The following is a 12500-nucleotide window of genomic DNA, read 5'->3' on the forward strand; positions in this document are numbered from 1 at the left end:
AGCTGTGCCTGAAGAGGAAACACCAAGGTCAGTTTGACAGGATGCAGAAGCGGGGCAGGCTAAGCTAACTGCTAGCCCATGCAGACTGGCGGTCCCGATAACAATCAAGGGCGGTCTTGCGGCAGCCTCGCCTAGAGTTGACTGTGTTTTGGTGTTGTAGTGAGGAGTGCGAGGAGGTGTTCTTCGAAGGTGTCTGGCTGGGAGAGCTGGTGTTGGATCGGCTGGGGGAGCCTGGTCTGCTGCATCCGGTGGGCCCAAGGACCACAGCCCTACCTGGAGCTGCGCCTGATGAGGAAACACTGAGGACGGTCTGACAGGATGCGGAAGCAGGGCAGACTAAGCTAACTGCTAGCCCATGCAGACCAGCAGTTCCGACAGTCATCCTGGCTGGCGTTCGTTCTCTGGACAGTAGAATTTTTGGACTGTGTTGCATTGAGTGGACTATGTTGTTAACCGTTTGTGTTTTTGTGTTTTGCTTTGTTCTCTCTGTTTTTGCATGTTTTTGGTAGTGTCGTTTTTGGGAATTTTGCATGTGTGTCTTTGTCTTTTGTGTTGCACTGCTGTGGTCTGGGGGAAACGGGATTTTGTTTCTTTTGTGTACGCAAGTACATGAAAGTTTCCTATTTCCTCCCCCACTGTCTTCTGTCATTAAAACATATGCAATCTCAGCAAAAAAGTATGCTAAACATATGCAATCTCATCAGGTAAAAAGGACATTTTAAAAAGTGACTTTACAATTTTCCATGACCTCAGTAATATTTCCAGGACATCTGATCAACATGGTCATTTTCCATTTTAAGTCTGTAATGCCACTTTTCCACTACATGGTACCGGCTCAACTCGACTTTTTCATTTTCCATTACTGGAAAGTACCCGCATTTTGGTAACTGTTACCACTTTCATGGTACCACCTTTGTCAAGGTTCCAAAAAAACTGGAGCAGGTACCAAAATCAATGCAGACCAGCTCCACTGAGGGGGTACTGTTATGGTAATGGAAAACGACACGCTGCGAGTTGAGTCGAGTCAAGTTGAGCTGATACCATGTAGTGGAAAAGGGGCATACTATTCCAGGTGTGGGCACCCTGCAGTCAGTACCGTGTGAGCAAATACATTTGTTTAATGCTTTACTTCAATCACAGGCAGCTGACAAGGACTCAGTAACACGCGCGAACCTCCGGACCGCCCGCCCTCGTCGCCAACCTCATCACAACAATCAGTCTCTTCACAAGCATCGATGAATGATTGCAGCAAACATAATGTAGATGGTGAGCTGCCTGTGACTCAAGGCACCAATGCCAGTTTCATCTGGAGGGAATGGAACATGAGAGCGGCCTGACTTTCCTATCAGGGCAGGAATTCAGATATCAATTATTATACCTGACACGACGAAATCAATCCCTCCCTTTACCGGTTTTATTCCGCTCCCTCTCTTCCTCTCACCGGCAGATGAATAGATTGTGTTAGACAACAAAAGGGACCAGCAAACGCAGCACGCGGAAGGATGACAGGGGGAGGAAGAAAGGGAGGGCGGGAGATGGAGAGGGGGAGAGAGAAGGCGATTGAATCGCTTTCCATCTAAAAGGGTAAGCTTAAATGACAAGTGCCACAGACGGCCGCTGAAAGGCAGCTGCTGAGAGCAGCCCTCCTCAATTGCCGAGATAACTGCGCTCTCCTCCGCACCGGCACTCCAGCCGCCCACCTGCCTCCTCGACCGGGAACAATGATGCAAGACAGCACCTTCTGTTGTAATTAGGTCCCGAATAGGTGTAATAGAGATGTATAGGAAGAAGCCTCGTCGTGTCTGTCTGTTTGTTCAAGCATGTGTACCTGTCTGGTGTGGGAAGATGGCGGGGCGAATTCATATTTGCAGCGGCCTCACCCAGTACTGTCGATGCAGTGTCTTCTTCCACATCTAAGTTTTTGTATTTGTTTGTTGGCTGGGAGAGCTAGCGCTGGATTGGCTGCAAGAGCTTGGTCTGCTGAGCTGTGGGCCCAGGGACCGCGGCCTTGCCCGGAGCTGCACCCGAGGAGGTAACACCGAGGGTGGTCTGACAGGACGCAGAAGCGGGGCAGGCTAAGCTAACTGCTAGCCCATGCAGACCGGCAGTTCCGAGAACACCGAGGGCTGGCGGCGGCCTCACCTGGTGTTGACTGTGGTGTTTTTGATGTCGTCGTGTGGAGTGCGGGGAGGTGTGTTAAGGGTGTCTGGCTGGGAGAGCTGGCACTGGATCGGCTGGGACCGCTTGGTGTGGTTTGTCCGGTTGCAACAGGGATCATGACCCCTGCCTGGCGCTGCGCCCAAAGAAGAAACACAGAGGGCGGTCTGACAGGACACGTAATCGGGGCAGGCTAGGCTAACTGCTAGCCCATGCAGACCAGTGGTTCCGACAGTCATCCTGGCTGGCGTTTGTTCCCTTGGACAGTGATATATTTTTTATTTTTGTGGTTTGGTTTGGATATACTATGTGTTAGTTTGAATGTGTGTTCTTGCAGTTCTTGAATGTGTTTCTGTCTGTATGTTGCACTATTGTGGGCTGGGGGAAACGGCATTTCGTTTCACTTCATGTGCGCAAATACATGAGGTGAAATGACAAATAAGTGTTCCTGATTCCTGATTCTATGTGCGCACATCATTGCTGAACAAGAATTGGTTTAAACCGATATTGTACGCTGCATCACTAGGTTCAAGCACTATTTCAGGTAAAGCTAAAATCTGCAGTCTGTCTGTGTGTGTGTGTGTGTATCAGCGCAGGAGTACTCCTCCCGCTCCTATTCTTCTTTCAAGGACTAAAAAAAGCAGTTGGTTACAGCTGCTAAAAGTTGCTGAACAGCCAGTCACAGGTCGTATACAGTAAGTTCTAAAGACATACTCGGCCAATCAGAGGTCTCGTACCAGTTCACATATCGACCCCGACTGCCAATCAGGAGCCCCGGTCACAGGTTACAAGCTAGTGATAGGGGCCAATGAGAGGACGGCTTTTAGTGTGACGCAGACCATACTGAAGCGACAAAGCCCCCCGGTTCTGCTGCGAGAGAGAGACAGAGAGACAGAGACAGAGAGATAAAGAGAGATGTTCAAAGACTTTCAGAGGTTTCGCGCCTGGCTAGCACTCAACAAACTTGCTTGCTTGCTCGCTCTCTCTGGCTTCCCCCCCTCCCCCCTTCATGCAAGCTAGCCGCTGCTGATCTCAACACAAAAGGTGCTTACTGGTGTGCGTCAGGCAGGGGAAGGCTAACATGAGATAGTATTTACATCACAACAAGGGCCCCGAGAACTCAGGGAGCCAGAATGCTAACTACCCCAACAGGGCAGCCACAGCACCCCTGAATCAGATGGCAATATTCTGGGGGCAGGTTAGAGGGGCGCTCTAATCGGAGGGGTTTACTATAGCTGCTAGCTGGGTCCTAGCTTTAGCGGGCTATGCTAACCCAGCTGTTTGAATCTACAACTGGGGAACAGAACCGTGTGTGTGTGTGCGCATGCGTGTGCGTGTGTGCAGGTACGCATGAATGCGGGCCTTTTTCTACATGGCAGCCATTTATCAGAAAGGCGAGGAGGGTGCTGGAGGTGTGTGTGCAGCTTTATGAATGTCCTCCAATGTAGAAGAGAAGAGAGGAAATAGACAGAGCGCCTATCCAGCTGTCACGCTGAATGGACTGAGCAGTACAATGGGCTCCTGTGTGTTGCTTGGGAGGGGAGCACACTTCCACCTACAGTGCCACTTACCTAAGAAAGAAAAAGGGAAAAAGACAGGTACTACATAGAGAAAGACAGAAAAGGTCTGCTTTCATTTATAAGACTTTCCCCTCTCTGGATATGACAGCCGCAATGAAAAGAGTATGGCTCCGCAGCCCCGGAGCCTATAGGTAACAGGCAGCCCGGCACTAGGGTTTTTTTTTGTTTTTTTTTTTGCCTCTCATTGCTTGTCTTCATTTTTCAGTTTGATGTGTGGTGTCAAACTGTCACTGGATAGACTGGAAACGCCACGCTCGCCCTCTCGCTCGCTCTCCTTCTCGCTCGCCCTCAATCCTCTCCTCTTTAGCTCGCTGCCCGTGGCTCTCTTCTCTGCTTCCGGTTACTTTTTCCTCACTCTCCTCTCTCGACGTCTCCTTAGCCAATCTCTCTCTCTCTCCAGTCACCCACTACTCCTACTTGCTTTTGCCTTCTCTGGTCGTTACCTTCCTCGATTTCTCTTGTCTTCGTCTCGCCCTTCTTTCTCTTTCCTCCTTTTCCTCTCCGGCAGAGGAAGTTGGGCCGGTCTGGTCCTAATGAACCCCCACAGGCTCCCCAAACTCCCTCTCCTGCTCTGATTTCCTTAAGTGACTCTGGCAGGGTCTTAAAGGAGAGAGAGGCATTCAATAAAAATGTCAGATGGAAAGATTATGAGTTTCCTTTCTACTCCGGCTTTGATTTGGCCCGGGCACCGCATCGACGACACCCAAGTCTATCAATCCAACGAGACAATGAGCACACAAGGGAAAAAAAAAACAAAAAAAAACAAAGAAGTCTTCAGAAAAAGAAGGAAAAAAACATAGCAGTCTGTAATTTTTCCCGTGACAGGTCTTTCCTCATCTGAACAGTCTCAGGGCAAGTCAGAGCAGATGCAACTCAATTTTCCACACCTGATTTTATTTTTTTTTTATGTATAAAAAGTCCACTTGATGTCTCTGTGGACACTAATGGCATCATGGTCAAGGGGCTGTTAAGTTGTGTGTGTGTGTGTGTGTGTGTGTGTGTGTGTGTGTGTGTGTGTGTGTGTGTGTGTGTGTGTGTGTTTGTTAAGGGGGAGGGGGTCCAGCTGCTCATCATTTGGCCATTTGATTTGAATTGTATTTCAAGTACAGCTCTGTCTAATGGGCCGTCCAAATAACGGCCGGTTTTTAGACTATATTCTGTCAAGATAAATACCCAACTGAGATATTAATGCATTACATATGTTAGTATGTCTGTTAGGAAACGACTGACACCAAAATTAACGTTTTAACAACTAAAATACTATTTTTAAACATTTAAACTTCAGAGAGACATGGTCGAACTTGAATAGCAAAATTGAATAAGTGAAAAAAATACCTGTAAAACAAAACAGAAAACATATATTGCTAATCTAACAACCGTAACAAGGCCTATAAAACGTGAAATGTAAAAAAAAGAACTGAAAATAAATACTGAAACAGTCCCAAACAACGACTGGAACTTAAAAACTACTAGAACGACTGTGGGCCGCCAAAATATATTCCGTCAAGATAAATTCCTAACTGAGATATTAATATATTACATATGTTAGTGTCTGTTAGGAAACGACTGATACCAAAATTAACATTTTAACAACTTTAATACTGTAGCGAATTCGGGGGACAACGCAACCACAGGAGTTGCCGCGTCCGGGAAGCGAACCCGTATCGCCCGCACTGCAGGAGACGTCGCTAACCGCTCGACTAAAGGGTCGAATCCGCCAGCCAGCGGCCAGCATGTCTTCTTATCCGTGCACGTTACAATACTATTTATCAAACAATTTAAAATGGCCCCTGTCCAATGCCTGTGAGTACTGCAACGCGTCGGTGGTAGTCATGGTGCGTCTGTAACGGCGTCTGTAACCAGACATGTTGGAAATGTAAAAAAAAATAAAGTTTAGACTGTTACTCTGCACTGGAGAACGCTAGTGTGTTTCTAGGACAGAGCAGTGAACTTCATGAAGGAAATGACGCGACCAATACACGTCATAAATAGTGACATGACGGGCACGATCACGCGCAAATTACGAGCCGTCTTTTTGAAGGCTCATGGTCGTTTTAGGTAGAGCTTATAACTTTTTTGTGTGCAATTGATCTAAAACTAATTTTAATGCAAATATATGCAATTTTAGGAGCATTCAGGGAGCGGCAGGTCTGCATCTTTTTTTTCCACAAAGTTATTAAACTTTGAAAATCTAAAACCGTCAGAATGACAGCCTTGATCGTTCTAGTCACAGGCCTCACAGGAAACAAAATGGCGGGAGAGAACACAGCCGCCGGATTTGACGTCACCGATGGTGACCTGAGTCTGACAGACAGGCCGGAGCGCAGGTCATCCGGTGGAGGTTTATGGGTTCGAATCCCAGCTCTCTACCCGCTTTTCTATTCTGTGTCATCAAACGTGCGGCTCTAGGTTGAAAATAGGGCTGGGCGATATAGCTGAAAATGTCATAACGATAAAATGCTTCATTTCAGTCAATAACGATAATTATTGATGATTTTTAATGATCCAATTTTAATAAAGACCAGGAGAAAAACTTGAATTTAACCACTTTATTTTAAATTTATCCACCACGGTGTTCTGATTATCGGTCCGACTTAAAAAAAAAAAGGCGAGCTGACCTGTCCATTTTATCAAAAAGCGCCTCACCGTCTGACATTGGCAGTCACGGCCAATTATGTCTGTAGGGACGCCCAACCAAGCTGGAGGTAACAAGGGGATTCGACCCGGCGATCCCGCGATGGTAGGCAACGGAATAGACCGGACGCCTGCACTCGTTATTCACTCCACGCACGCCGTTTCTGTTGTTGCTTCACACGTCGACGGTGCAACCGAACCCACCTGTAACGTGATTGGCTGTTTACGCGTCACTCTCAGCGCCCTCCATTGTCAGTGGATATGATAGGCTGTTAATGAGCCAGGGCGGGAGCACGCGTATTCGTAATGTGCTCTCATGGTTGGTTGCATTTAACGCGCTTGAGCGCATTTATAGACACGCTATCGAACAATTTTCTTATTGCTGTTGATTAAGTTGTCCATCGCTGTGTGTGCTATTGTGTATTTAAAACGTGGTATCGATTAAGTTGTCTGTCGCTGGTTCATATCGCTATCATTTTATCACCCAGACCTAGTTGAAAACGCGACGCCGTCCGACTCGGCGCCTCCTCCACGTCATCTAACGACGCATGCGCCAACGACACGGCCGGAGACCACAACAGCAGCAACCGGAAACAATCAGCCAGTTTATTTCCGTACCACATTGCCGAACCGGCGGAACAAGTGTTTTTTCAGTGCTTGCCAGTTATTGGTCCGGAAGGAAAGACGACTCTACTGTTGGTGCCTGCGAGAATGTAAACCACCGCTACTTTACACAGCCCCCCCCCCCACTTAATGGTACAGACACGGCCCAACCACCCCGACAGAGGAGTGTTTGGGGCCACAATTCTGGAGAGAGAGAGAGAGAGAGAGAGAGAGAGAGAGAGAGAGAGAGAGAGAGAGAGAGAGAGAGAGAGAGAGAGAGAGAGAGAGAGAGAGAGAGAGAGAGACGAGAGAGAGACGGACAGCTGGCTGTCGTGTTAAGCTGTTATCTGATTTCAGCTGTCTTATCGGTCTCTGTTTTCGCCAGTTCGCTTCTAGAAGTGGGGAAACTGTAGCTGCCGAAGGTCCTGGGAGAGACGGGACCAGCACACAGCAAAGCCAAAGTTCTGCCCGACCTGGCTGGCTGTACTGCTTTATTTCGAAGACACAACACAGATACAAGTCTTAAGAACAAGAGGCATTCAGGATCTCTGTCTCTCGTCTCTCGTCTCTCGTCTCTCTCTCTCTCTCTCTCACACACACACACACACACACACACACACACACACACACACACACACACACACACACACACACACACACACACACACACACACACACAAAGACCACCTCAATCTCAGTCACTCACTTGGACATGCAAGAGTGTATACCCTTGACATCAATAACACACACACACACACACACACACACACACACACACACACACATGCATGTAGGTGGGTAAGCATACGCACATCAGTTCTATCCCAGTCACTCACGAACATACGAGAATATATATCTTCTCGCTCAATTACACACACACACACACACACACACACACACACACACACACACACACACACACACGATCACAGTCACCACTGCCATATGCGGCTGATGATAAATGACTAAACGTTGCGGTGCGTTTTCAACTGGCCCACATTCGAGGCCGGCGCGCTCCTTATTTGATACTTACTCCATGAAATAGTCATGTTGGGGGAAAAATGGATGTGGATAGAGACAGACAGTCCCATACATCACTCTAATTATTCTTTAATAAGCCTCTTATGAGACTGGCCAGCGGCTTATGGGGAGCTACTGCCACCTAGGGTTCACCAGGCGCATGAACACCTCCCCTCAGCTCCGCGACATCCAGAGATACTGAGTGAAGAATGGATGAATCCTACTAAGTGTGAAAGATTAATCAAAACGGAAGGGGGGTGGTGGTGGTGGATGAGAATGGGGGGGGCAGGGTCAGAAATCCTAAGAGATGATTGAGTATATCCAACTGTATGAATTCTTCCCATCATATCCCACCCTCGGTAAATTCAGTGGCATGGGGGGGCCTGAACGTTACTTGAGCATGGGGGTCCAAGTGACCCCTTTCTTAATCACCTTGGACGCCAGTTAGGTCCGAGCGGGATGTTCTGAGGGGCAGCACACACTTCCGGAATATCATGAGGCAATATCTGCAAGCCGCTGTCCCCGAAAGACCTCCTCTAAAACAATATCGTGAAGAAAATAAAGAGGGGGAAAAAATAAGGAAAAAAGAGCCCAATATTTCAAACGGCTGCCATTTAAACTTTATGAAACTCAAAGCAGAGATGGAAAAACATGCAGATGAGATAAGTTCTTTTAAAACCGTTTGCAAAACTGAGCCTCTCAGTTCCTGTTGCATGGGAAAGTAGCAGGGAAGATGAACGTGGACTGGGGGAGTTGGATTTCATTCATTTGCAGCTCTGTGTGTGTGTGTGTGTGTGTGTGTGTGTGTGTGTGTGTGTGTGTGTGTGTGTGTGTGTGTGTGTGTGTGTGTGTGTGTGTGTGTGTGTGTGTGTGTGTGTGTGTGTGTGCGCGCGTGTGTGTGTGTGGCTTTTATTAAAGACGATCTTATGACAGGGATCGCCGGTTCGAATCCCCATGTTGCCTCCGGCTTGGTTGGGCGTCCCTACAGACACAACTGGCTGTGTCTGCGGGTGGGAAGCCGGATGTGGGTGTGTGTCCTGTTCGCTGTACTAGCTCCTCCTCTGGTCAGTCGGGGGGGGGGGCGCCTGTTTTGGGGGGGGGACTTGGGGAAATAGCGTGATCCTCCAACGCTCTACGTCCCCCTGGTGAAACTCCATACTGTCAGGTGAAAAGAAGCGGCTGGTGACTCCACGTGTATCGGAGGAAACGTGGTAGTCTGCAGCCCTCCCCAGATCGGCAGGGGGTGGAGCAGCGACTGGATAGGCTCGGAAGAGCGGGGTAATTGGCTGGATACAACTGGGGAGAAAAAGGCGGGGGGGGGGTTCTTATGGGGCAAAATTTGGTTTCATTGCTCAGAGAGAATGACAGGAAGAATACAGTTGGGGATGGAACAAAGTGTCGTGGACCAGGTTCAAACCCAAGGACCATACTTTGGTCTGAACTGGCAAGTACACAGGTATGTGTGCACAATATAACAATATACATGTATGCTTGTAAGCTCTAGTGGTACACATGCATGTTTGCACATAACGAAGGTATACCTGTATGTGTGTACAGTATAATGTATATACACGTATATCTGTGACATGTATATTTGTACAGTATAATGTATATACATGTATATTTTACATGTATATTTTTGTACAGTATAGTTTGTGTATACGTGACATGTATATTTGTACACTATAATGTATCTACATGTATATCTGTGACATGTATATTTGTACAGTATAATGTATGTAGATCTGTGACATGTATATTTGTACAGTATAATGTATACACATGTATATCTAACATGTATATTTGTACGGTATAATGTATGTATATATGTGGCATGTATGTTTATAAAGTATAATATGTATACATGTAGTATATTTCACATGTATAATGTGTATACATGTATATTTGTACAGTATAATGTATGTATATCTGTGACATGTATATTTGTACAGTATAATGTATATGCATATATATCTGACATGTATATTTGTACAGTATAATGCACATGCGTGTATATCTGCCATGTATATTTGTACAGTATGGTGTATGTATATATGCGACATGTATATTTGTACAGTATAATGTATATACATGTATTTATGCCATGTATAATACATGTGTACATGTGACATGTATATTTGCACAGTATAATGTATATACAAGTATATGTGACATGTATATTTGTACAGTATAATGTTATGCATGTTTGTGTGACCAGTATCCATACATGTTTGTATAGTATAATGGTAGACATGTGTTTGTACATTGTAAGGGAAAACATGTCTGTATGTATGGCATAAAGGTATACGTGTGTGTGTGTGTGTATGTGTACAGTGTGACAGTATACAAGTAAGTGCATACAGGATAAAGGTATACATGTGTACAGTGTGACAGTACATGTATGAGCATACAGGATAAAGGTATACGTGTGTGTACAATGTAACAGTATACATGTATGTGCATACAGGATAAAGGTATACGTGTGTGTACAATGTAACAGTATACATGTATGCGCATACAGGATAAAGGTATACGTGTGTGTACAATGTAACAGTATACATGTATGTGCATACAGGATAAAGGAATACATAGGTGTGTTTCTAGAGCGTGTGTGGAGAACTGACCTTTGTTTACACTTTGCTAATAAGCAAGGATTATATTTCAGACACCTGCACACACCTCTGTACCCCCCAAAACACACACACACACACACACACACACATGCAAAATTTGGAAGGGGGTGGATGTAAATTAGGTTGCTGCCACAAACAAAAAAAAGAACAAACAAACTTTTGAGGGCAGAGCAGTGGTATCGCCTTGAGATAGTGTGTGTGTGTGTGTGTGTGTGTGTGTGTGTGTGTGTGTGTGTGTGTGTGTGTGTGTGTGTGTGTATACGATCGCAACACAATGCCTTGACGTCACCATCTGTACACAAGGACAGCAAAGATACTGTCCTGCCTCTTCATCCTCCTACTCATCCTCCTACTCATCTCGGCTTCTTAGTCTTTACTCTGTGTGTTGCCAGAGTCGGATTCCTCCCCGCTGCCCTCTGGGTAAATGAGTGGACCATTGTTTCATGTTGGCCGGATCAGAGTGGTCAACAACACGCACAAACACAACCACAGAGAACCTCCCCTTGAGGGACAACAAGCACACACCTCCATACTCACACATACTTTACATGCACATACTTCCACAATCACACACACTTTACATGCACACACCTCCACACACTCGCGCACTTTACATGCACACACCTCCACACTCACACACTTTACAGACACACAACTCCACACTCACACACACGTTACATGCACAACCTCCACACTCACACACTTTACAAGCACACACCTCCACTCACACATTTTACAGACACACATCTCCACACTTACACACGCATCACATTCACACACCTCCACAAACCCACACACACTTTACACACACACACACACACACCTAGGGACAATTTAGTATGGCCGATTCACCTGATCTACATGTCTTTGGACTGTGGGAGGAAACCGGAGCACCCGGAGGAAACCCACACAGACACGGGGAGAACATGCAAACTCCACACACAGGACGACCCGGGACAACGCCCAAGGTTGGCCTACCCCGGGCTCGAATCCAGGACCTTCTTGCTGTGAGGCGACTGTGCTAACCACTGCACCACCGTGCCGCTAGGGAATCTACATATTCTGTAGATACCCAACCACACAGTTTAAGACTCCCAGTTGGAGAAGCTGACCTGAGGAAGTGGCAGTGACAAACAGAAGATATAACAGAAATCTCCTGTCTAAATGGGGATGCATGGAAATATGTTAAAATTGTCTTGTAGCGCTCACATTTCAAAAACTGCACTAAAATTACCCACATAATGGCAGCTCATCTAAAAGCCGGACCAAGTTCCAAACTGAAAAAAGTTTTGAGTTACACTAAACTAAACCTTCACACACTAGTATGAGATACACATGCTCACATGATCACACATGGCTGCACAGTCAAACAATTCCTACAGCCATGTGCAGTCTCTCTCTCTCACACACACACACTCTCTCACTCTCTCTTACAAACACACACTCTCTCTCCCTCTCACACACTCTCTCACACATACACTCTCTCTCACACACACACCCACACTCTCTCTCCCTCTCACACACACTCTCTCCCTCTCACACACACTCTCTCCCTCTCACACACACTCTCTCCCTCTCACACACTCTCTCACACACACACTCTCTCCCTCTCACACTCTCTCACTCTCTCTTACAAACACACTCTCTCTCTCTCACACTCTCTTACAAACACACACTCTCTCCCTCTCACATACTCTCACACATACTCTCTCACACACACACACACACCCACACCCACACTCTCTCTCGCTCACACACACACGCACACACTCTCTCACAAACACACTCTCTCTCCCTCTCACACTCTCACACACACACCCACACATACACTCTCTCTCTCACACACACACACACTCTCTCTCGCTCACACACG

At 46.6% G+C, this 12500-nt stretch overlaps 1 protein-coding gene across 1 annotated transcript in view; it reads right to left on the reverse strand.

The window, feature by feature from the left end:
- The window catches only part of ttll7 (tubulin tyrosine ligase-like family, member 7), a 173083-nt gene that overhangs the window by 85181 nt on the left and 75402 nt on the right, over nucleotides 1-12500 (reverse strand). The window lies entirely within an intron of this gene.

The sequence above is a fragment of the Lampris incognitus genome, chromosome 3 (genome assembly GCF_029633865.1).
Source record: "Lampris incognitus isolate fLamInc1 chromosome 3, fLamInc1.hap2, whole genome shotgun sequence".
Taxonomy (NCBI): Eukaryota; Metazoa; Chordata; class Actinopteri; order Lampriformes; family Lampridae; genus Lampris; species Lampris incognitus.